The 25,551-nt window shown below is 37.8% G+C and overlaps 1 protein-coding gene across 1 annotated transcript in view; it reads left to right on the top strand.

The window, feature by feature from the left end:
* The first annotated feature begins 4,420 nt into the window (after nucleotides 1–4,420).
* Nucleotides 4,421–25,551, top strand: part of LOC150091058 (uncharacterized) — a 51,236-nt gene continuing 30,105 nt past the window's right edge. Inside the window, exon 1 of the mRNA XM_090381481.1 lies at nucleotides 4,421–4,563. The gene's annotated coding sequence lies outside the window, so the exon portion shown is untranslated. The remainder of the gene's footprint in view (nucleotides 4,564–25,551) is intronic.

A 25,551-nucleotide genomic window follows, 5' to 3' on the forward strand; every position in this document is an offset into this window, starting at 1 on the left:
AATACCCGCTTTCTATCCGAAATTAAGTGTAAAGTTTTCCACTACGCATTGAAGAAAATATTACAGTCAAAGATGTGCCAACGTACTGTTGATTTCTTTGAATAATACATGTTTTTTTTTTTTTTTTCATAATTACAAGTGAATCATGACTTTAATAGGACTATGTACACCGGGGGTGGGGGTTTATTTCCAGTTATATCCGAAACTAATGTCACTTCCTCTTTCCAAGTCAGTTGACTGAGGATTTCCGTTCATATTCCACTACTGCCCCAAGAGAGTAAAGCAGTTCCCAACTTCATCTCACCATTATCATCCGACAAATCAGTGCAACAGACGTTTCTTTACGTGTATGATTAGATGTACTAATAGCCATAGAGAAACAAGATGGTACATAAATAAATTTTTTCTTGGTATGCTGGTATTTTTTTCTTGGTAAAATCGGATGCTCAGTGATAGTAAAATATCACCGAGCATCCAGTTTTAGCTCCTGACTTATGTTTCATCGTCTTATTGCCATATAGTTTGAAATTTTTTGTAGATTTGTCAGGTTAGCTTGATGTTTTAATTCACTGACTTTTAATAATCCTTTTTTACAAACTGATAATATGTCAGACTTCTATAAATTTTTGTTCATCACACTTTATCTAAAAAGCTTAAAATTACTTTTAAAAAACCATTTTCGACCATGAAATCGAAGACTTTCTGGGCGATGTGGGCAATTTGACAAGAGCTGATTGGGTTACTCAACATCGATGCAGTCGGAGGATACGTCCAACGGTGCCTACAACCTATCGCACTATATGCATCACCAATCTGGTCTTCTGCCCCGACATCGTATATAAACAGATTTCTGGCAGTCGAGTACTGGGTAATGCGATGGATGAACAGGGTCATAGACAATGATTCACCATCTCCAGGGGTGTTTTATATACCAACTTAAATATCACTCCATGGAGAGTTCACATTGCATCCAGGAATATTCTTCTTCTTTCTCAGATGCTTACCTGTGTGATTGACGTCCCCAGTCGTCGAGGACTTATCTCTACTCCACGTGCTGGACGTAGTAATGACAACCCCTACCTACCATTACATTCTATACTGTTCAATCTGTGCTGTCTGAAGAATTTCTTCCCAAACAACCTTTTCAATTCATAGACCCTGTGAAATACTCCGAAAGCAGGAAGTACAGAGTAAAGAGCCTCTCAGAAGCACACAGCTTACTCCAACTATAATCTTGTCAATAACTGCATTTTGTAAACAATATTGTAAATGTACGCACTTGTGTAAATATTGTAAATAATTGTAATCGTGCATTTTTGTACACCCTTCTAGCCGGTTGGCTGTGTATAAGGGGCGAAAGCAAACACTTGCTACTTTAATAAACGGATTTAATAAATAAATAAATACTAAGCAATTAGGTTTAATAATACAAAACTGATAATAAATTGGCCGTTTAATAAAATTGTAAACTAACAACTAAGGAATATTTTGTACTGAAGACGCCTAAACATTTCACATTAGGGGACAATGATATCTGTTTAATTTTTGTTTATCGCGTTATTTTTAGTTTTTGCACAGAGAACATCAACATGCTTTAAAACTACAGTTCTTTACCGTTAATTTTAATACTATGAAACATGTTAATGCATGTTTCTCAAAACTCTTCACTACCGCGCCACCTTTTGAACAGGTAGAACAAATCAGCCTGCATGAAGGTGTTTGCAGGCTGATCATGATGATTTAAAAAAAAAAGCACAATTTCAGAGGTCATACACACATTTTAGCACTTTTACATTAAATAACAATCTCGCTTCTATACAACAACAGGGTAGTGTATTCTGATCCCATTTCTTCAGTTATTTTTCTTTATTTAAACCGCTGGTTTTTAATAAAAATTAATTGGTTTTATAATCATTTTTAATGGCATCGTTTTTGTTACATCTGATATTGTGAACGCATTCACAACCAGTTGCCTGTTATTGCACTACCTCATCAGGCTTCTCCCAAAGAAAAGACTAATGTTACTTATTCTTGGCGGATACCACCACCCAGATGGACCGTTTCGAAGCTTGTTGGCCTTTCATCGGTTAGTATCCCGGTTTTCACAATGAATGAAAACCCAGTTATGAAATTTAACTCCATAATATGAGAACTGCCGGACGGTGTGCGATATTATGTACTAAAACGGGCTGAAAGCCTCTGATCACGGGAAATTTACTAGCCGAACAAGTTACTGTTTCTTTGTTTTACTCATTGTATCACTGAGGTACCTACTTTCCCACCGATGAGGGGCCAAGAACTTTCGAAACGGTGTCGGTATCTATCGAGAATAAGTAATATCAGTCTTCTCTACTGACGAAGCGTTGCGTATTTGAGGTAGTGCAATACCAGGAACTCGTTGTGAAGGCATTCATAATGAGCTGTAACAAAAACGATGCCATTTCATCTACTTCGGTGATTTACTACGAACTAAAATGGTGATTTGCACTAATTTGTTCGTCTAATAAATTTCCTGTAGTCTGAGGCTTTCAGCCCTAAACCCTTTTTAGTAATTTTTAAGTCTGAAATCAGAGTAGAACTCAATTCTTTTAATGTTGATTGGTTCTAGCTATATCAATGTGTCCACACAGCATCAGGAACCGCTTGTATTCCCCATTACGCCCAGACAATGAACTCGCTCTATGGATTCCCAAGGAAAAAGAGCAATTTGCGCTCGTTCGTGGAATCAGTAATATTAAAATCTTCAGCTTTACACGTTAAGTTCGCAAAACAGCAAGTTTTAACTCAACTTAACTCAACTCTACTCAAAACCTTATTTATATCAGCGGCTTCGTCATTCATAAGGGCAATGAGATTCTTTTACAATCAGTTGTCTATTAAGATCCTCTGAAGTCCATCGAGATATTGGATCATTTGAAAGCTAAATATTTTCAGTTACATACTGCAGGGTGGTTCTAAATTCGCGGAACTCAAAATGAAAGAGCTATTGATATTTGATTTAAGCGAATTTGAATCACTCTATGGTTTCAACTGTATTGAGCGAAATTATTTGAATCTAAATTCACACGAAGGATGCACGTAGTTTCTGAGGATACAGTAGTAACTTTTATGACTTTTTTTTTTATCTTTTCATACTGCGATCCAAGGTTCACCTTCATGTTTCCTTTTTTCGCTGCTTAAATCTTTCTCCATCCTCACGCTTATTCGGAAACTGACTTGATGTTCACAGCAGTTAGTAATACAGCAAGCATCCGACTACATCCAAATGCCAACCACACCCAAAATGGGACATTCGGTAAATATTTGGGTGAATAAATATTCATCGAAATATTTGCGACACGGCCCCCAGACAACACAAAGCCCCATCTTATGAACTGTCAAGACTGTGTATGTGTGTAGGTTTTCAAATTCTGCTTGCGAAGGACGTAGATACAGAACGTTTCGGATTTGAAAAGCGTGGCAGGGTTAAAGAATTCTGTACTCATTAATTCAAGGCGGATAGATTCGATTTGTTTACAGTTCTCTTTACAGGAAGAATATTGTCGACAACGGCACCATAGAATGAACAATAAAGACAGAAATATTGCACATTCAGGAGAAGCACCCGATATTCGAAGAAATACTGTTTGAATAGGTTTTATTCAGCCTGTTTCCTCTCGATAGTACTTCAGAGTTATAGGTAGAAATTATTGTTATTCACATAATGTGGCAGTGATTTTTTTTTTTTTAGTTGCGCGGTTGGCAATGCGTATCTAATACTGTAATGCTAAACTTAGAGGGTACGGAATTTGTAAATTCAGCGTTCCAACTAGAAAACTTTAACTGGAATTTAGGCTTGTTCTAGCCTAATTCGAGCACTGTGCGAATTCAATTAATGCCAAATAAGCATACATTTTGTAACTGCGAGTTTCTGTTTGAATAAATAAAACTATTTTTTACTTTTTCTACTTAATTTTGTTGTTGCTTTTAGATAAGAACTTGTACCAAAACTTATTCGTGTGTGTTCCATCTATTATCACCCCACATACAGTAAGTCCATCATAAACAAACTGTGGTGTTTAGTCTTGAAACAGAACAGCTGGAATGCTTGGAAGTCACACATCGATCCACAAGCTGTTCAAACTGGAAACATTTTGTCTTTTTCTCAGTGTAATTATTTTAATTATTACAAAAACTCATTTAAGATGCTAAGTAGATGATTTAAAAATATTAATTATTACTCAGGTTTGACCGACTTCTACGCGATAGCTACACACAACGTAAATAGTGTTGTGCGAGGGAGGGAGAGGAGGGGAGAAAAACGCGAGGAGAGTTACTAGCGTTCTCTTCCGGTGGTTGAGATCGCAAACAGCAAGCTGATGTTATAGTGAACGTTATAGCGAACCTCCCACACGCCTTAGTCGGAGAAGGATGAATTGGAGCAACAGAGTTTTCGGAATTTCTCCCAATTTCCACGTATTTCTTCTTCTTTCTAAGTTGTCACTCCTTTTTCTTTAGATTGGAGTGCATCAGTCTGCTCATTTAGAATTTTCGAACGGACCATCATGGACTAACAAGGAAGAGGTGAGTATTCCTTAGAGGTTTCAACTTTTCCATAACATACGGATAGAAAGTAGGATAAGATTGTATAGAATTTTTCAAGTAGCTTATAGTTCAAGTTCAATTACATATGATTAAAGATAATTCAATACGTATGATATAAAAAATTCAAAAAAAGTACTCGATAAGCACAGAACGCCAAAAGATATCAAATACAATAATCCATTCTAAGTTTGTGCAATGTATTGACCACAGAGTTCAAAGATTAGTCCGTCTGGGTCAATACAGAGGCTCACTTCTAAAAATATAGTCGAACTGGTCCGATCAATAAACCTTATTCTTCCACGATATTCATCTGAAAGTAGCATAAATAATGCTACTTTCAGATGAAAAGGTACCTTGCCTCCCTTAAAATTAGTATTTATATTCCATTAAGGATTGAAAATACTATTAAGATAGAATGAAAACTCTGCGTATACGCTATATTCCACATACTTGACTCCTCTTCGTGTACTGCCCATTCCATTCCTACCCGAAAACTAAAAAATCTATTAAACCCCTTGATCAGCGTAGTTATTGAAAGAGATCAAACTGTTTTTATAAGTGATCGATTTTTTTTTCATGGATGAATACGGTTTATGGATCAGACCAGTTCGACTATATTTTATAAAAATTAATTGTTTTTATAATAATTATTAAGACTAACAATTTAGTGCAAAGCATTGTTTTAGTTTGTAGTAAATCACCGAAGTAGGAGGAATGGCATCGTTTTTGTTACATCTCATATGGTGAACGCATTTACAACGAGTTGCCTGTTATTTGTACGCCCTCCTAGCCCACTGGCTGTTCAAGGGGTGAACCTAAGGTGAACAAATAGAAAATAATGATAATAATAATATTGCACTACCTCGAATTAGCAACGCCTCCCCAGTAGAAAAGACTAATGTTACTTATTCACCATTTTTTGCCAATATTTTGTTTGCTCCAATGTCCCTCTTACTCTCTATGAATTGTTCGAAAACAGATTCATTTTTATATCCTTTTGTTTTGCCAATAAACATTCGTTTATTGATAAAAATATATTTCATAAATATCAATATGTATACTACGTATTCGGTTTTGATAAAACTATTTACAATTCTCAATCCAACGTTAAGCAAAAAGTTGCTAATATATCTCTATAGGATGAATTAGCGATTCAGTGTGATATCTGCAACAACAGATTTTTGCAGACTATGAGAATCTCTGTCATTTATTTTATTTTTGGTTAGCGATTAAAGACAAATGAGCTTCATTTGTCCATATTATGCGCTAAACACATTCCTCGCGAGGTGCTGTTCCACGAGTAGTTTGTCTCCCTAGCACAGGCTCAAACGTCGTGGTAAATATATGAATGGTTACCGAATTTTCCAAACATGAAAAATTCGGTAACTTTTCATCTCACTGACATCTCACTCCAGTTCATTAATTTATTATGAAACTACAATCGTATAAGAATCTCAAACTGAAAAACACCTTTGGGAAGTATGATCTATCAATAAACCACATTTTTAAAGAGTGCTAGCTAAACACTACTGAAGAAACAGCAGTATACAGCACACCAGTTTCTTTTGTCTGGATCATGGGTTCAGCCTCCTTTCATTAACGAAAACAATGGGTCAACACTTTTCACCATACAGCACCAGTCAGTTTAATTAGAAACTACTTGACACAGTTGGTGATGAACTCGGTGCTCCCAAACACCATTTCATGACTTGTTTAAAGTGTTTGATAGTCCCAAAGAAGCACCGTGCTGTTCCTGGCCACCATGTTGAGAATATCCGATATCTCATTTCTTCTTCGAATGGCTGTAGACTTCACAAGCATCTTATTCCTATGCGTGTTCATTATCTAACAGTCCCACCTATAATAATTCCCATTTGGAATTTCTGATTATCTACCTCTCATTATTGATGGATTGGTTATTTAACACTTAGGTGGGCCCAACGGAAATGTGATCTCACCTTCTTTGTTTCAGACCTATCATTTCTCCGGTTTAAGTTAATTGTCTCTATTCATGGAAAATCGCAAATGAGTGCCTCCATGGCATGCTGCTGGGAGGCCTTATTAATACACTTAACCCTAGTTCATAGTGGATTTTATGATGAGGCAGAGCTATTGCATACCCCATCTCTAAAAGCACTAGAGCGAAGTTCAAATGAACATTCACTTCGAGTTTGTCTCTCTTTAATTAAAGGTCTGATAGTTAGCTCTTCTCTTCATTTCTTCACAAAAGGAATTTTAAAAAAATATATTGAACGAGCAGGCCTTAGCTGTAACTTGATTCTTTGTCGCCAATGTTTGTATGTCTAATTAATTTTCTTGCTGTATTCTGTTAGTTCTTTCTGCCTTTTTAATGTTTGCTCTTGTTTATCAACGGAGTATATGTTTCTATGCATTGTAACGCTCTCAATGCCTTACAGAATTGTTTCAATGTAAGATAATGTTCCCAAATAAACACGAGCTTCTGGGGAAGGGGAAGTCCACTTATGCACCGCAGTATTAAATGTACTGCTCTGAAATTCCGCTACTCTCACAATGAAACTTGCTTCTACCACCCATGTAAAAACATCTGTCTGCATATCCAGTGACGCATACGCTTGTTACCATGTTATCTCAGTACGCGTCGCTGACCAATGGAATGTGCAATAAGTAGATAAGCTATTTTTTAATCATATTAACCCAGAATATCAAGATAATATGTTTTCTAATTGCACGAATGGTTTCATATGTTATCTATCAAGGGCAGAAAAGTAGAAAAACTTACTCAGTTGAACAAGCTTTTGTTGTATGAAGATCAGGATAATTAATGTACCGGAACACCTTTCCGGTTCATCACATACGTCTAATGTCATGTACATACTTCATTGATTATTAGAAATAATTAAAATCTCTCTATACATTAAAAACGTTTTGCTCCTAGTGATATTTATTCGAACCAATGGGAGAAGAGAGCGAGGCAATTACGTCACTACAAATGCAATTAATTATTGACAACTGCCTCCATAACGTTCACCAACCTCGTGCTTCCCTGTCTAACATTTGATGTTCCATTGTAACGTTTTTATATATTAATGAATATTGTATATTTGTAAATACAGTAGTTTAGTATTTTGTAAATATTTGTATAGTTTGTAAATATTTCAGTTAAATATTTTAGTCCTGCTCTTTGGGATGCAACAATATTCCTCATGCATTATGGAACCCGAAGCAAAAGGCCTCTTCCTAAGTGACCTATGTAAACGCAGGTAAATAATTACATAATGATTGAATGCTGCGCACTACAAATGTAAGGTAAATAATTACATTGGTCATTTCCTGATTAGATATGGATCAGAGTGACATGGCGTTTTTTTTGTCTGGAGGCACCGGGGGTCGTCCCCAACTCTGCGTTTTTACGCTGTGCAGAATACAGTACTCTGCATAAGGTCAGGGTGTGTGCTAATGTGTGTTTTGTGAAGTATTAGTGTGGGTTGTGTTGTTCCTCTGCCACTTAGCCTGGAGGGCCTCTGGAGAGCCACTAACACCCACAGTTTGCATCACCGCCCCGGGGAGGCGGGCCAGATACACATTAGGAGAGAAGAAAGTTCCGGCGGGATGAACCCTGGTGTAGCCTAGGCATTCAGTGAGAGACCAAAAAAAAAAAAAAAGAAAGAAAAAAAATTTATTGGAAAGGAGATAATGGGGAGATAGGAAGAGGGTGGGATAAAAGGGGCAGAGAACAGAGTGGAGGCACTCACCTGATTTGTAAGGGGACCGCCTGGTACAAAAAGGGGATAGGGCCACCCAGGGTGGGGGAAGGACACTCAACCACTCCAGGTGGTAGGAATAAAAGAACATAGGGAAAGAGATTCCTATGGTGGAGTGTCCTTTTTGCAGCTCTGTCCCACACTGGCCTGGGGTTACCCTAATGGCCAATGTCAGCATCCCACACCATACCAGCTAGGAAAAGCTACAGCATGGTGTCAGCTCGGATAACCATGATGCCCCTGAGGGCCTGCATAGTCATCAGTCTGTCCAGTGAAGAGACTAAAATAGAACACGCAATTAATAATAACTTTCATTCACACAATTTTACTTTTTATAGTTTTTTCTTGCACTTTCTATTTTCTTTTATATATTAGATTAGATATCGATCAGTGCGTTTCGACAGGTGTGTCTTTTACGTAGAAAATATTTGACTTACTCCGTCATACGTCTACATATTAAGTAGAAAAGCATGCGCGGGGGTTGGCGAGCAAAGCGAGTAGGGGCAGAGCCCCTAGTTTACTGATTAAAAATAAGATGTTTTAAAGCGCTACGTTTCGTATAATTTTCCATTTCGACCTCTGACAAAAGTTTCTCCATTTGAAATCTATCGCCTTATTTCTGATATATTCATTCGTTTTCACTAGAATCATATCGCGAAAACGTGTTTTAAGTTCTAAATACATAAATACAAAAAAACTATTAAAATTTTGATAAAAACTCTAATGCCATGTTATATTCCACATATTTTTAAAGTTGGAACTGGGTTAAATTATTCTAAAACTTTTCAGCAGGAAGTTTGTTCCAGCAATCAACCACCAACTAGCTAAAGACACATCTACTGTGCAACCGTCCTTCCTCAATTTGAATTTATTATTTTTTTTAATTATTATTTTTATTTCACCAAAAGAGTCACCCGTAAACAGCCGGTTGGTGGTCAACAAGTGAAAGCACATATTCTATTATGCAACAGAAATTAATATTATACAATTTTACAATACATGAAAAAAACTTATCTGGATTATACAATACGTGTGATATCAGCAAAGAATAACAATACAAAAGCAATATTAGCAAGAATCTGCTACATTTGAACGTAACATGTGATTTGACAAAGAGTAATGGAAGATTGACACAGATTTACCAATGCGCGAATATTTATAGCAGAACAGCGTACGGAATGTAACAAGAAACAACGTTACTTCATGTACGAAAATAATACAATATTATACAGAATGAGGACTTTAAAGTTCGATTTTACAGTTTCCAGCAGTCGGTATCTTCTGTAGAAGAAGAGTGGGAAATGTAAAAACGTATTAGGAGATATGTTTCTAGATAGGGTCGGGAAACCCGATGCCCGCCGGCATATATCTGGAAGTCCAGGGCAGGAGTTTTTCAGAACTTCTTTTCTATATGATTTGTTTGTGCAAAGTTTTTTCGGGTTGAGTTTTAGGTTATTAAATAACTTTATAATATTTGCTTTTATAGTATTTATGCCCCCTCATGTGCGTAGTCTGAGCAAGAGGAAGTATCGCATCAGCATTGAGCTTGCCCAAACCATTCAATGCCTTAAGCACCTCAATCAGATCACCTCGCAGGTGCATAGTCTCCAAACGCTGAAATTTGCAGAAATGAAGGCTTTCTGATAAGAGCATCCCCTTTGTTCCCCTTATCAATCTCGCTGCCCTTCTCTGTACTCGTTCCAGCAGCTTTACATCCTTCCTAAAATGAGGCTCCCAGACCTGTATTCATTACTCAAGATGTGTCCTGACCATTGCCTTATACAATGGGATAATCACTTCATTATCCCTGTTAGCAAAACCCATATATATCATTAACAAAATCCCATGAACTGTTCTGGCGCCTGTCTGCATTGCACAGAGAACTTCATATCCAACTGCACAATTACCCCCAGGTCTTTTTCATTCTCCCCTACCCTGAGTGTAACACCACATAGTTGGTACATTTCTCTGGGGTTACTGCTACCCATATGCAATACAGTACTTTGCATTTGTCAATGTTAAACTTTAGTTGCCACTTCTCAGCCCATCTGCCTAACTTTTCTAGATCCTGTTGCAGTTGCATACTATAATTACTGTCATTAACAATCCTGCCAACCATCGTATCATCTGCAAACTTTGCAATTAAGCCTGATATGCCTTGATCAATATCAATGATAAATACAGAAAACAACAATGGGCCCAACACCGGACCCTGGGGTACTCCACTAATGGGTTAGTCCATGAAGAGCATTGTCCATTGATGTCCCCTGTCTTCTATCCCTCAACGTCCTTTTATCCATAGCAGAAACTTGTCCTTAATGCTACTCTGCTCCACTTTGTACAGCAGTCTTAATACACAACAGTATAAAAATCTTTCGTGAAATCCAAGTATATGATATCAAAATTATGTCGTTTATTATGTCGTATACGTATGCTGTCGTTTAAGATGAAAGCGAAGTTAAGTTTTAAAACTAAAACAAATGTAAAAAAATAAAACAGAAATCTCGAAATTTTTGAATGCCTCTATTTTTTAACATACTGGGCTGGCTGGTATTGGTAAGTTTGGTATCAATAAACATGGGATTTTTTTTTACCGGTTAGCATCCTGAGAAGATTCTGCAAGCAGGATAAAAAATTTTTGTTATAGTACACTGTGAGTTTAAAGTGAGATTGATATTGGTGATGGTTTAAAAACATCACACTCACCAATCCAACTCAATATATATAAAAGAAATTTGCAGTCAAAACTGTTGCGTTTTTTCTTAAATATTTTGTGTATATTTTCAGAAAAATGCACTGACACAACTGCATCCCCACGTATTATCTGATCCCATTAGTTACTGTCCCATCCTTGATAAAATCTTCGAAAGTTAATTTTCAGTATCTCAGTATACATATCGTTTTTATCAATAGCCACCAATACTCTCTTCTCCTTAAAAATTTAAAAATCCACTCTCCAAGCCAGAGTTTGGTAACCTCAAGCTCATTACCCAGTACGCTCAACGGTGCATCTTCGTCCAGCTATGATGTATACCTCGATGATTTCGTTCCAGAGGTCCAAAGAAGGAAGGCATAAAAGATGACTGGGAAAATAAATCTCACTACATAACGTGTTTCAAGGTTGGAACTCCTTATCCCTGTTGGCTCTTGTCTGACACGCTACAGTACCCCAAAGGTTTTCTGTTTTGCATCTGCGAGGTGATAAACAAAGGTGAATTTATCATCACATACCATGCTAAGATACTCGTGTCTTCGTACTCTCTGAAACGATCGCCAATTTAGGGTGACTGTCTATTTTCTGTCATCTCATAAGGGACATTTTAGCGATCTAGTTTGGGTTGATCGTAAGACCACTATTGGTGACATAAAAGGCTAGGTCTTCGATTTGATCTTAGAAATCAATTGACATTTAGGGTATTCCTTGGACGGCATGGTGCTTAGGTAAACTGTGTTGTTTGAAGATAATAAAGCACTCAAACCTATGCTGGTATAATTATGTTTATTTTCGAAATCTAAATAAACAATTACACCAACATAGGTTTGAGTGCTTTATTAACATCATGGAGGAAAAAAACCATCTTCAGGTCGTTTGCATACGAAAGAAAATTCGCATGCAGCGGCAGAAAGGGGTCGACGGCAGCAGCGAATAGAGAAGCAGAGAGGACTGCAGCATGAGGACTCCTTTCAGGATGTAGGTCGGAATTATCTTGTCCTGAGTAAAAACGCCAATTGTGTGATGATCAGAGAGTACTCATGCAATATTTTAGTACAGTTTGAGAAAGATGTCTTCTCCAAGACCGTAGGTGATGAAAACCCTTCTGCAAAAGCAAAATGTTATTTTTGTTATTATTCATTTAGCGCATTCGCATAGACCTTTTTGTATAAGTGCATTATGTCCGTACAAGTGAAGGACTGAACAACCCAGAATAACTCACGGAGGAAACCTTTATTTTACTCCCTCCGTTAAAATTTGTTCTTGCTCACTTTGTAACTGCTATCATTAATGCTGTGACCACCGTATGAAGAAATGTAGGATGTAGGTCTCTCATTGAGCAGGCAGGCAGGCATAGTTTCGGAAAATTCAAGAATTAGGATCCAAGGACTATAATAACTACAAATCAAATACTGTGCTTTAAAATACTTTCTTGATTTACAATTTTCAAAACCAGACGCGAGAGATTATTTGGCTACAGAGAAAGTAGAATCTTTACCAGGTGGTACTCAGTTTTGTATTACTCAGTCGATAATTATATCACAGAAGATCCTATCCCCCCCAAACAGTTGAGCCCTGGCCATTTGAGGTTTGCATTACAAAATGCTAGCAAGTCTTTTCCAGTAAAGGGATCTATTAGGGACCATCGTTCTTCCCTTCACTTATCCACTCAGAGATCTTAAATAAATAAACTTTTCTGTTTGTACTCCGGGACGACCGTAAAAGGGCAGAGGAGTTCACAGTATTGAGAGAATCATGTGCGAATTTAGAGGAGAGGCACGGGGAGTACGTGTCCCCTTCTCCAAATTTGAATTAGAGACAACATCATATCTTAACGTACTGTTGCGCCAGATAGAAAGCGAAAGAAAGAAAAGAAGAGACTGCGGCAACCAAAATTTAAGTTTAAAAAGGTTCTAAATTTGTTTTACAATAATTTTCTGATATGAAAAAAAAAAAAAATAAAATAATAATACTAATGAATAATGTTTACAGTACCAGCCTTACATCTTATACACACGGCACCTATAGAAGCCAGACTATCATATGAGAACTTGTGCCTCCCACCCCAGAATAAATTTCTGGATCCGCCTATGGAGAGAATACAAGAATATTGTACCGTATTTAGTAGTTACGCGACTTTAACTACGGTCACTCAAAGTGCGTGAACTTTTGTAGCCTCGCGTTTGACCCCTCGGCTACAGAAGTTTTTGTAAATTGGAACAAATATTGTGTTTTACGATATTAATTCAATTACTGCCAATATATCATCCTTATCGTCCTCCCACATGGTCCTAAAAAATCAGCCTGGATCTAACCATGGTCTTTTAATATTCTAAATAATTTAACATTTTAAATAACATTCTATTTAATATTTTAAATAATTTCCAGGAGAAAACCTATGTCAAAATTGTCAACGCCAGTAAATTCATTAGAAAGTGAGATGTCATATTAGAAATAGCAAAGCTTTAAGTAATAAATTTTGCAAGGTCAAATAAAGTAGGCAAAGTTTTAAAAATTGTTTCTTTTGGGTATGTTTCTCAAAATTATATGAAATCTTAATAACCTTGTATTTTTGTAATATGATAAATAAATACGTGATATTATTATCTTTTTCTTTTCCTTCAGGATCTTTTTCCCACCATCCCGCGATGAGTTTGGTTTGGTCTGTTTAATTTCTTATGGCACATATGGTGCTTAGACCATAATGCTCGCGATGGGTATTAGGTATGCGGGATGGTTGTTATGTCCGGCTAATATTATTATTGGTCGAAGGATTCTGACTATCCCACAGGTGTTCAGAATTGCAGCTTTCTGGAGTTCCTTGTAGGTGTTCTCTGGGATGCCTATTGCTGCTAGGTTCTTATTTCTTTAGCACCATGCCTCTGGTTGACACTGTGATCGGGATGGTCGTTACTTATCATGTGTCACATCTCTTTGACTTCCTGATCTTTTCCTCGTAGGTTTTCTGGAGGGTTTCTTGTGCTAATCAGGTAGGTTGTGTTTTCCTTCTTGTGGACGATGGTTATGTCCGGTCTATTGTGTTATTGGAATTATTGTTTCAATCGCTCGATTTCCTCAAAATTAACATAAGAATGTTATTAAAATTTATAAAAATGAATAAATATTTTTATTATTATCTAATTTCTGTATTTCCACATTAGTTCTAATATTTTCTTTTTCTGGAAATAAGATCATATTTCGCGTTTTAATCGGTAGATTTCCATCAATATCTAAATAGCGTAAGAATTGCAGCCATTATAATGAAATTCAACCATTTAGTTTTGTTCGTATCCTTCTCTTATAATTTCGCTTCTTCTTCTTACAGTTGTTGCACTCTTAGTCCAAAAGCAAAGTAAACTATAACCCTTTATTCATAATAAAGTCCGTCACTTTATAGCGAATCAAATTGTTTGTTTAATGTCATTCTTATTATATGTTATGAAATTATTATTTTTTTCTCCTTCGATAAAAGCTAGAAAACAAAAAAAGAAGAAAAACTGGTTGGATGTCTTCAAAAGATTTGAGTACAACCAACACAGTTCACGAATCACGACAATTCACATTTTGTCAGAAGGAAGCCTCTGACCAGGAGAATGACGTAACTATCCTCTTCAGGGATCAATGATTCATATCTCTAGATCTCCGCTGCCTATTCGATTATTTCTTGAAGTTACACGACCTCATTCTTCTATATTTTCCCAATGTTAGCTCCAGTTGACTGCGGAAATTTCAAACGGATTGCAGTAGCACGTAATGACAGATGATATCGCATCCAACGATCAGATATCTTTGAAATTCCATAAGCTTCGCACTGCTCTGATTCTCCATTGCACTTTTATAGCTATTCATACACTGTATATGGCCAGTCAGACCTATCTTTAGTGTAGGAGAGACGTCCGAATATTTTTAGAGTATAGTGTATATGTAGCCTTTAACACTGCGTGAATTTTAGTGCTTCCTTCAGCTCTTTATAATTTGTTGTTAGTCAGATATTCATCCAAGCTATGTTTCATTTTAAAAAGTTACATCTGTATGTTGTTATTCACTCTGAATATGTTAATTAGCAATTTAATGCTGCATAATTAAACTTTTGGCCACTCGATTAAAGCCGGAAACGAAGCCAAATAATACACGCTGGCTTCAGTAATGACAACCAGTCCGAAAAAATTAAATTGAAAAGGAGAATGGAATAACAGGAAATATGACATACCACAGGTCCCACGCTTATCTGTATACATTTCGATTTCTTAATGTCTACACGCATGTGGTTATCAAAACCACTGATGTCTGCATCCTTTTCCAGAGTTTATGATCTCAGCAGACGACGAACAGCTGAGAGGTTTGGGAAAGGACATGATGTCATGAGAATATCTCTTATCTGCTTGGCAACGTCTTTCACCCGAGCAATGTTCTTAAAAGCTGTAAAGGTAGTTTTTGTTGCTGTTTTTGTCTTAATTTTACTTTTCTTCCTCGCTCCTCCCCGCGTATTTCAAGAAATCTTTCTTATGTCACTGGTAAGAACAATCCTCTATGTGGTATTATCATTCAATCGCACGAGGTGGTTCAATGATGCAACATCTAATTATTTTGAGCTTAATTGTTAGGTTGTTAACGTAGCAATGCAACGATTAATGTGTTCAGAGAAAACAATGCTTCCATTTGATTACCAGTATTCCTTAAGTGGACAGTCATGTTGTTGGTATCCCAGCGATGTTGCCAATTAATGACACATCATACTGACGAAACATTTACCACTATTATGAACAGCCATTGTATTTCAACGAAGTCACGTTCATACAGTCATGCAGAGTAAAATGAATCTCATAAGTTTCCTACCCGTACACAGGATTTGTCAACTGACATAGTTTTATTAAACCTAAGATGTCAGTTTACATTTCAGTTTTATTAAAACTAAAACTGTTAATTAGAAATTTATCACCATTTATTGTTCGTACAAACTCCTGTTACTTGGTTAAATATTTCTCCAGAAATATTTGACTAAATAAATAAATGACTTTCAAATTAATGACTGATTCGGCTTGTTATGATAAAACCACATGCTAAGGTGATAAAATTTCTTGTGTCAAGATACGGAGGGAACAGAGTTCAGAGAACTGACGGATTGTTCAATTTATTCTGGTATGGTAATTCTGTACGTACTGCACATACAGGGCGATCCGAAATTATGCACTTCAAATTCCTCTACATTTTGGAAGAACGCAATGATTAATTTGTATAAAAATATTTGCTTTTTAAGTATTAAGATGTGTTCTTAATATTCCTGTATGTTTCTGGTAAGCCACTGATTAATCGACAAGGTGAATAAGTAATGTACAGAACTGTCGTACAACGAATTGACGTGATCCCCTTTCTCGAGATGGTACTTTACAGGTAATCCCCCCCCCCCCCAATTCCTTCCACTTGACCCGTATTACTTGCCATTAGCGACGGCGTTCATCCAGTTCTACCCAGTATTATTGCATGGATTCTGAGAGCGGAACGTGTCAAGTTCACAATGGAGATTCACAATGCTGATTGGTCAAGAAATACGTCCTCTGAAGTCTCTATCTCATACCTCTTTATGCAGCAACTATTTGGTCCTCTGTCCCTACAGCACACTTCAACAAATCCCTCAGCCTGGAATACTGGTTCCTGAAATGGCTCAACCGGCAGACTGGCAACCAGTACACTATTTTTATGACCCAACTCTACATCAATTTCGGTCACCCCATGGAAACAACAGATTGTGACGGCTAACCTTCTTGCATTGGCCCAGACTAATCACAGGACGCCTCGACGCCCCTGATTAATCACAGACCTGATTAAAACTCCCCGAATTGATGAAAGAAGTCAAGTGGACTCAAGGCTCACACTCAGTTTCAACAACTTCAAAGGCCTGTGACGCGTGTTTCCAGGAAACAAGGTAGATTTGATTAACAATTCTGCCAGCAGAATATATACACAAATCTATGGTTATGACTCTCAAGAACACCCTCAGAAGGAAAACAACATGCCACGACAGTGCGTCCTATGATAGGATAAATAAAAAAAAAATAAAGTGAAACCGTTACTGATTTCTTCCCTTGGTATCTATTACACCAAAGACTCCTGGCGGGGAACACTGAGATAGTCAGGAAAGAAGAGATGCTACGGACAACAACCGGTGATGAACTGCCTCAACCAAAGAAATCCTTTATATTGTACGGCACATTTTTGATAAAATAATATCTTTCTTAATTTGGGATTCTTCGGTATTAAATGGAATTCCAAGTATGTAAATAAAATCTCTGTAAATACTGAACCTTTCAGGTTAAGCATACATGTCGTACTCTTAGTCCAAAAGCAAACCCTGTAACCCTAGACATATGTCCCTGCTTTAACCTTTGAATGTAAGTATCATCCACCCCCCCCTAGTCCAGGGAGTGGCTCTTGAATACAGCAATAAACAGATAATAATAATGACCTTGTGTACTTGGTAGCAGTACCCGTCATGGGATGGAACCCCCCAATCGGGAGAAATAATAATAATAAAGTGAATCTAACTTCTGGCCCGTAATATCATGTCATGGTCTCGCAAGTGAAATGACTTTTGCCATTTTTAATGCAGATCGGGGTTGTTTATCGTATACACAGCCCTGGCCGCAATGAACTGTAAGTGGGTCAAAGTAAGAGGCGCCTGCAAGATCGCATAGACGAGCATTTGACTTTATTCAAGAAGGGGGTGTTCGGGTTTTATCCTCTGGCTGAAGATTTTCGGAACACAGGGCACGGGCTTGATCCCAGTTCAGTTTACATAGATCGTGCCCGTCTGCTAGATCTAGCGGGTACCACAGTGATTACTATTGCTGTCAGTGGGAGAGGGGGGGTAGGGATGGCGTTCTTAGTGGGCCCCTTTTGGGTATTAGTATAAAGTGCATGGCACAATCAGTTAGATCAATGTGGTCACTTCCTGATTAATATAATCGGTCAATTAAGAGGAGCAATTAACTCCTCTCACTAATATTCTAGTTTTTATTGTTAGTAAAGATAATAATCACAGTGTCAATACATAATATTTTAGGAACATATCTTAGAACATTGTTCAAACGTTGTTAGACTATAAAGGGTGGGACACTGATTGTACTAGGGCTGTGTCAGACGTCGTAGATGTACTACGACTGAAATTGCAATCGTAAAAACCTCGCGATTTGTAGAGAACTTTGGTTGAAAAGCTACTCAATGTCATAATAAACATTAATCATTTAAAAATTCGAATGTCAAGATTGTCTCAATGTACTCTTAATAAAAAAAAAAAAGTTTTAGAAATTAATAATAATAACCAAACACAAAAAAATACAAGTTAGATATTTGGGTCCCTGGACTCAAGGGGACCAAGGACTCAAGCCCTATTAGCTGTGCCTGGATCCACCTTTGATTGCTGTCTGCAAAAGACCTAGGTTCTGATCTTTATTGAAACTGGAGTAACTTTTATGGGCTCTTTTTTTTTTCACACCGTGACCAAGTTCGTCGGTCCTGGGAGAGGGGCGAACGTTTCATCGCCTAGAAACTTATGTTTTTTGTCCAGCAAAAAAATCCAGCAATCACAGACGCCTCATAGCCTCAGTTTCAGGGACACTTAACAAAGACGGAACGTGTGGAAATTGAACTATTGTAAATTCAAGGAAATCAGAGTTTAAAGCTGATTTTTAAACCGAGGTGGGCTATGACTGAATTTGAAAATAAGTGTCAGAAACAAATTATCTTCACTTGAAGAAGATTAGCATGCGAATTAATTACTATTTCAATTTCCTCACGTTACACTGCTGTGAATTCCTTGAATGAATAAATAAATTCCTAAAATATCAACTTCATGCAGTCGTTATGAGTCAATATACAGTGGAATACCAGCTAAACTTAAGACCTACAGCCAGGAGATGGGGATTGCATCTTCAGTAATAATCAGACTTAGAAGATACGCACATCTTTATGACGATATTTTTGTAAGGCAAAATTCTATAAATGAAAAGTATTTGAAAATAATAATACTATAAAAATGTGGGTAAAAATTCGTGTAGTTTTCTGCTACCAGAATCATGAAAATTGTCCCATATGGCTTAGCAGTTCAGTAAGTTGGCCATCCCTGGTATATACAGTATACAGTACTGTCAGGGCTGTGTCAAGATTCTTAAGTACCCACACAAGCAAATTTCACCCCTTCCACTACATGAAAATGTCCCACTGATAATACACTGTTATTTATTTTTTTCGCCACTTATACACAAAAGTAAAATAAAACGAATTAATATTTACATTTTCAAATTTGAAAAGCAGTTGCGACACAGCGTTTATGTTGCTTATTGTGTCTTCACGTGCACAACGTTATCAACCCTTATATCGTATCGGCTAGAGATATCTCACTGAATTTCGAGGCAGTCTGTGTCATGACTTTAACGGTAAGCTACGTGGTGGTTTGGATTTTCGGTCGATACTAAAACATAGCTGTTAACCGTTCAAAGGTCATTTGAATCAAATCAAGTTGTATGTTTCCATTGCATTTCATCAATATGCGCATATAATGGAAACAATAAGATAGTAAGTTGAAACGTGAAAATCCTGATCTGGGCTTGTGACATGCGCATTATTCTGTATTGAATGAAACAGCAGGAACCGGGATTGGTCAGACCAAGCAACGTTTTTCCAGTCTTCTGCTGCTGTTCAGTGTTGGTGTTCCTGGTCCATTGTAGCGGTATCTTCTTGTTTTTTATTTCTGAAAAGTTCTGAAATGCCACTTTGATTACAAGTTGTACACAGTTGTTATTTAACTGACTGTAGCCTTTCTCTTACCCTATACAAGACTGAAAACCTTACGAGGATTGCAGTTTCCGAGATTCACAAACCAGATTCATTGCATGGTTCTTAAATTACATCAATACATGATTGTACGGACCGATTTGCGTGTTTCTTCTTGACTGTTGAGCTGTCCTTTGACTTATATCATTAGTCTTTCACGAATTACATATCCTAGTCTATCCTAAACTATGTTTCCATGGATCTACATAACTGCATGAATTGATCATACATTAGCTGTAATTGGTTTCTTCGTGGAAATGCATTGCTACCACTTTATATTTCTCTCTCTCTCTCTCTGTTCTTACGCTCAGTTCCTGACAGTGTGGAATTTTTTTAAAATTCTTTCTTGTTCGCTCCATCCGGAGCAGAATTCTGTTGGTACTGTTAGGAGGTTAGGCTCTGTGTGGTACGGGATTTTTAGTATTTTATTTAATTTTTTTGCTCCTCTCCTTCTGGGCAGCATCTTACTAGGCTTTTTTTTATTTATTTTTTTAAGGGTATGAGTGTGCGTTTGTGGCAGATCTCTTTTAGAGGTTGGATTTTTTTCTTTCGTCTCAGTATGCTGGATATTTTTTATTTGTTGTTATTATTTGGTTTTTAGGAGCATTAGCAACTAAGGCCATATTGCTCCGGGATATGCAGTGGTCATTCCCTGACCTTTCCGCATCCTCCGCATTTGGTGGTGACGGGCTCGAACCCCGGTCTAATCAACAAGCGTGTGCTACGCACTGCTGCTCCTTCCCACCTGGCTACGGAGGCGCCTATGCGGGATATTCTTGATTCCCTATGTTCGCTTCTGCGCTAAGGAGGAGTCAGTACATATACATCTACCTGCATCCCCGTGGACGGTAAATGCATAGATGTGGCCCGCCTCCTAGTGGCATGTACGGGTACTGGGAACTAGCGGTCACCTTCTACGTGATTGCTGCTTCCTGGTAGAAAGTAGCTATAAACAATTAAAGACACTTTTCACAAACATAGCACTACACGCATTTAAAACACGCAAACAGTGCCCTTATACTGTACTTTAATATATATATATATGAAGACTATTACGGACAGTTACGTACTGTTTCTTTTTTTTTTTTTCACAAACTCGGTGTGCAAGTAATCTTACTTGTGTTGCAAATTACAGCCAGCAGAACATTAAGTCGAGCTTTTAGATGTATACGAACGAGTTCCTGGCTGCTGATTACATCTTCACACGCAAAGGAGCGTTTAGTCACAACGCATGCGCGTTACATCGCAAATCCAACAGTAGTGGTAACTAATCAAAGTCCGCTTGCTTACATGCCCAATCTTGATAAGATATAGGGAGAACACGACCTTGGAAGTACGAAACTGTCATATGACGCCTCACGTGCACCGTAAAAGCAATAAACGATAAAATAATGTTATTAACTCTTCTAAGCGTCACGAGGAAACACTATTGACAAATTGCCCTTCGAGTGCCTGCAATGCACAACGTTCAGAAGAGAAACTAATTTCTCACTTTTAATAATTACCTCGCTCTTGCTTTCAATTTTGCACCATATCAAATTATGATTTAAAACAATGGCCCTCCAACATTCAGTACTCGAATTTTCCAAAAATAAAAACACAGGAATAGTCTTCAGGTTATAATTTCTTTGATGCGAGGATGTTTTCACGACAGTCTTAAGTTAAATCATTGAAAAGCAACTGATAAAACCAAATCTTTTTAAGCACGTCATTTTGATCATGCGAACTTCCCCGTAAAAAATTGGTCTGGCATCTCAGGAAAAAGATAAATGTCTCACGTTATCTTATCAGCTTCTCACATCTGGACCAAATTAACAATGAACTACGTTACTGCGAAAACTGCGTGACCTAGCATTGAAGAGCGAGCGAACATGACGTGGTGAAAATGATACACCTCGTGGATGTATATTTTAAGCGGAGCCATCTGCCTCCATGGTTCAAGTTTGCGCTGATACTCTTATAGGCAAATATTTGCGTTGATATTCACGTTTGGATCTATTAATTAAATTCGGGACAGGAAGAAGAAGAAGAGAAAACGAACACAGGAAACAGGTACATGTCTTCCGCTAGATTGAAGGAAGAAAGATGTTTAAATAACGAGAGGTGGTGTGGCATTGGTTGCTGGAGTTTTTCTCCTTTATTAATGTCGCGTGCTTACTTTCGATTACGTCACTGTTTTTCTAATATTTAATGATAGTGCGCCGTTTGAACAGCTAATCGAAATTTCCAGTTACATATATCATGACATTTAGAACAAACATTCAAAGAAATAGCCTTAATGTTTGTTTTCTTTTTCTATATTTGGTATAACTATCATACCACAAAATACTATTCAAACCATCTCAACAACACGTTGTACAATTTAAATTTTGGGGGACACAAAAACACCACTCATTGCCCACGAAAGATTTGGTGGACAAATATTCAACACACCCATCTGCCACTTTAAATGGTTGTAAGGGCTCGAATCATTGACTATCAGGAGGAAGTGGTAAAGAACTAAAAGGCAGATAGACACTAATTAGAATTTATTTTCAATTGAAATAAATTGGTTGGTGTTGGTATTCAACCAAGTCAATACTGAATGCAATTTGGGAATCCAAAACTTTATAGCTCATGGAACACGCGATACTGCATGAGCCTCGTATGTGTGCTTCAGTTGCTTCGGTGCCCACCCTAAACACAATCCTCGATAGGTTTAAAATTAGCATTAGTAGAGGCATATGATGCAAGAAAGCAAGCATATGCAGCATCAGCCAAAAAAAAACAAAAAAAAAAAAAAACCGCTCCCATTTCACCCCTCCGTTCGTTCCAAATACCTGTCCAGCTCAGCAATAAATTTATTTAGGCTATCAACTTCCACAACAACAATACAAAGCTACAGGCAAGAGAGATGTTGGTCGACCAAGACAACAATGGCGAGATCAAGACCACCTCCAAGAGCTACAACGGAACAGGTCTTAAAAGACCTAAGCCGTACCAAGTTCATGATGATGATGATGACTTCCACAACAAAGGATGTAAGTCTGTTCCACCAACCAACTACCCGCTGGCTAAAGGCAAACTTCCGCACATCTATCCTACATCTGTCTTTCCTCAATTTGAATTTATGCCCTCTCAGGTGATTATTCTGAGCAAGAGGAAGAATCCCATCAGCATTGAGCATGCTCAAACCATTCAAGGCTTTATACACCTCAATCAGATCACCTCGCAGGTGCCTAGTCTCCAGACACTGTAATTTGCAAAATTTAAGCCTTTCTTCATAAGAGCAATCCTTTGTTCCATTCACTAATCTTGTTGCCCTTCTCTGTACTCGTTCCAACAGCTCTTCTACATCCTTCTTCTTAAAATGAGGCCTCCAGACCTGGAGGTCTCATTTTAAGAAGAACGATGTAGGCCTCATTTTATACAGTACTCAAGGTGTGGCCTGACCATTGCCTTATATAAGGGGATAATCACCTCTTTATCCCAGCTAGAAAAATTCCTGTATATCATTGACAAGACACTATGAGTTACTCTTGCAAACCGTCTGCACCGCTCAGAAAACTTCATATCTGCTTGCACAATTACCCCCAGGTCCTTTTCGTTCTCTACCATTGTCAGTGTAGTACCACAGAGTTGATACGTCACTCTTGTGCTTAAAAAAAAAAAAAAAAAAAAAAAGTTAACTGCAGCCATTATCAACCCACTGCAGGATGGAAGCCTCCTCAACAATTCATGCTGAGGGAAATGGACCATAATCTACCACGCTGGTCCAGTGCGGGTTGCCAGATCGACCGTATTTAGCAGTCAGGGGCTTGAATCCCCGGTCTACTCAAAGAGTGTGTGCTACTTCACTCCCGCTCCTGACCACTCGGCTACGGAGGCCTACGGAGGACTCTGTGGTTACTGCTTCCAATATGTAGTATTTTACATTTGTCAATGTTAAACTTCATTTGCCACCTCTCAGCCCATCTGCTCAACTTTTCTAGATCCTGTTGCAGCGGCGTACTGTCATTAGTGTCCTTAACAACCCTGCCAACCTTGGTATCGTCTGCAAACTTGGACATTAAGCTTGATATACCATCATAAATATCATTTATAAATACAGAAAACAACAATGGACCCAACACTGAACCTTGAGGGACTTCACTAATAACATTAATAACATGAGCAGTGTCCATTGATTACCACTCTCAGTCTTCTCCCCCCTCAACCATCCCTTTATCCATAGCAGTAATTTGCCTCCCACGCTGCTCCAATTTGTGCATCAGTCTTCCATGTGCAACAGTATCAAAATCCTTTCTAAGAGCCAAATATATAATATCAAAGTTATTCCCTGCATCCAGTTCTTTTGTGACTGCATCAAATTGGTCAGGCAAGAGTTCCTCTTAACAAAAGCATGCTGTGTCCGAGCTATAACTGAAGTCTTGTCTAGATGATTCTGCAGTGCTTCTTTAACCAGTGTCTCCATTAATTTTCCTGGAACAGAAGTTAAACTCACAGGTCTATAATTACTTATTTTGCCCTTTGATCCCCCTTTTTGAATTGGGGTCACATTTGCACATCTCCAGTCCATGGGTACCTCCCCTGAATACAAGGAAGCTCTCATAATTATGGCCAAGGGTTTGCTTACTTCTTTTGCTGCCTCCTTTAATATAACTGGATAGATTCCATCCACCCCGGGTGCCTTTTTTATGTTTATCTTCAACAATTTCTCCTCCACTTTCCTCTCAGTTATTACAAAATCATCTAGCTCACTGCCAGAATTTAACTCACCTCTGGCATTCCCCTCCCTGAATAACTCCTCATGGGTGAATGTAGATGCAAAATACTCATTTAGTTTGTTAGCCACCTGAGCAGGATAATGAACAGTTGAACCATCAATATGCAGTGGACCAATCCCATTCATCCCTTTCCTTTAGAATTTACACAGGTAAAGAACTCTGTTGTTTTTCTTTGCATCCTTTGCCAAGGAGTTTTGTGTTTATAAACACAAAAAGATTAAACTCGTTTTGGAGTGACTCTTAACAAGTGCTTGAACTGAAAGGTCGAGCACTAATCACGGAAAATCCGAACACTAATACAGGGTGTATCGTTAATACCTCATAATCGGCACACGAATTGATACATTATTCAAAAATTAACCAAAAACGATACGAAGTTTTCCGATCTGTTGCTTATCTCACGAGATTTGCGATTAAAGACCGATGACATCATATTTGGGCGTTGGGTGATTTGTGCTAAAAAGGTAGTTCGAAAGTGCATTTCCACGGAAATTGCTTGTGCACAGACGTGTCACAATATGCAATAGAAAAATTCTTGGTGTTTTTTTTTTATACCAACATTTTCAGTCTTTCAAGTGATTAGCATCCAGACACCCATTCAATGACCATATTCAAGCAAGGTTCAGGCAGATAAAAGCTAACTTTGTTCGATGTTTGACCTTGAGGTTTGTTGATGAGGATTATAATCTTCTTAGATCGATGGTAAATATCAAGTACTTTATAGCCGAAGCAACTTTAGGTCCGATGGCCAGGGGTTAACATTAAAAGGTCAAAAATCTGATGGCCTCCACAACCTCCATCGAGAAAGGTCTCTAAAGTCAAGTGTGATTACAGTATTAGGCAGTTATGAAATTAACTAGACAGAAGAGGTGAGAAGGTGGAGGAACAGAATCTTTTAGGGAGTATTAATGACAAA

Source organism: Mastigoproctus giganteus, chromosome 1, assembly GCF_048544385.1.
Source record: "Mastigoproctus giganteus isolate SK-2022 chromosome 1, ASM4854438v1, whole genome shotgun sequence".
Taxonomy (NCBI): Eukaryota; Metazoa; Arthropoda; class Arachnida; order Uropygi; family Thelyphonidae; genus Mastigoproctus; species Mastigoproctus giganteus.